Source organism: Galeopterus variegatus, unplaced genomic scaffold, assembly GCF_000696425.1.
Source record: "Galeopterus variegatus unplaced genomic scaffold, G_variegatus-3.0.2 Scaffold8239, whole genome shotgun sequence".
Lineage (NCBI taxonomy): Eukaryota > Metazoa > Chordata > Mammalia > Dermoptera > Cynocephalidae > Galeopterus > Galeopterus variegatus.
In genome coordinates this window covers 14,267-16,025 of record NW_007734350.1, presented here as the reverse complement: position 1 = coordinate 16,025, position 1,759 = coordinate 14,267, and positions in this window count along the sequence as shown.

The following is a 1,759-nucleotide window of genomic DNA, read 5'->3' as shown; positions in this document are numbered from 1 at the left end:
GCCTTTTCCTCGCTGGTGGCATTGTGACTTCCTGTTCATCTCTGCATGGCTCAGGCGATAGACCCAGTGCCTGCTCACAGCCATCTCCCACTAAATGTTTGCTAGTTTTCTTCAGTCACATCAAGGACCAAACAAAATAGTCATCGCATTAATTGTGGTGGAAATTGCAGCATGGAGTCCTAAGAAACTTCACTGGTTAAGAAAATTGAGAAATGTGGGGGATGGTGATGGGGAGGAGGCCTGCGGATGTGGCCTAAGGACACAGTGACTTTGTGAGAAAATGACTACTTAGAAGTCACCATCAGGAAAAGGCAGTGGGAGTCAGACAACCCCCTTAGCTCACAGCTCCCCTGCTCCCCTCGCACTCCCTCCCCAGGATATTTGTCCTCCTCCTCTTGAGCCAGAAAACAGAAAGCTGCTGCTAGCATGTGCGGTAATAACTCTGAAATTTTCTGATAAGGATTATGTGGTTGGAGAGTTCTTTTTCTGTCTCTTTCTTCTTTTCTTTTCTTTTTCCTTCTATGTTTTGTTTCTAAGATCATAGAATAAATTCTCAGGTGAGAATACTAAAGCCAAAATCATGTCAACTGTGTCTCAAGAAGGTGCTTTTAAAGGATGAAGTAGATCAGGGGAAATGACAGGAAGCTGAAACAATGTCAGAGCCAAGGTTTGCTGAGGGACGTGCCCCTCCTGTGAATGCAACCCCCCTCACAAGTGCGTGCAACGGGAGGCGTCAGCAAGCACGTGCTGAGTGTGAGGGAGGGAAAGGGCTCCAAACAGCCCCCACCACCGGAGCTCTGCATGGTTTAAAGGTCAAAAGAAGCCCAGTGCTCACCTCCCCTCCCCCATACCCATCCCCCTTTCCCCCTTCTCCATCACGTTTTGAGAAACACCTGAGCCATATTCACATTGTTTCTGTGGCTTCCCAGCCACACGTCCCTTTACACTCACACAGACCTTTCCCCTGCTCAAACTTCCCGTCTAACCTGTCCCTTCATCTCAGTAAGACACAGGCCTTGCCTCCTCCTGCATTCCTAAGATCAAGGTCGCCTGACAGAACTCCCTGAATTCTCTCCTCTCCACAACTCCCAGTATGTATCTACCATTCCCATCTCTCTGTTCTCAGAGAAAGGAGCCTCAGCGTACACGCTAGTCCCCCTTCTCATCCTCCCCAACCCTCCCATCGCCTCAGTTCTTCCCTCAACCTGGGTTTTTCGTGTGTGTGTGTGTGTGTGTGTGTGTGTGTGTGTTGTGAGTTTAACTGTATCATTCATTTATACAGAGAATTTATGTGAAGTGATCTATTTACAGTCTTTTCCAGTTTTCATTTCCACTGACCACATTTCACATGACATCCAGCACGTACTTGGATTTATCACCATTACAGATCAGCCAAGGCGTGGGGCTTTCAGTCCACCCCACCAACCCCACTTTTTAAAGACTATGATCTCACTGGTTTTTTAACAGGAAAAAATAAATTGCAATTTCACTCCTTCTTATGTTACCCGTGTAACATTTTGCAGTTTCATCAGTCTTTTCTCCATCTTATGAATAAATCTATCAAAATTGATCAAATGCTGTCAATTTTTCAATACATTTCATTGTTTCTTTTCAAGCTTCTTATTTGTAGGGAAATAAAGTTCACTTCCCTTCAAACCTTTGACAACTTACCGTACACCCCAAATTTAGCCTTTACTGCCTTTTTTTACATTCTGCTATAGCCAAATTTCTTTTGCTTTAAGACAAAACTACTCTTTCC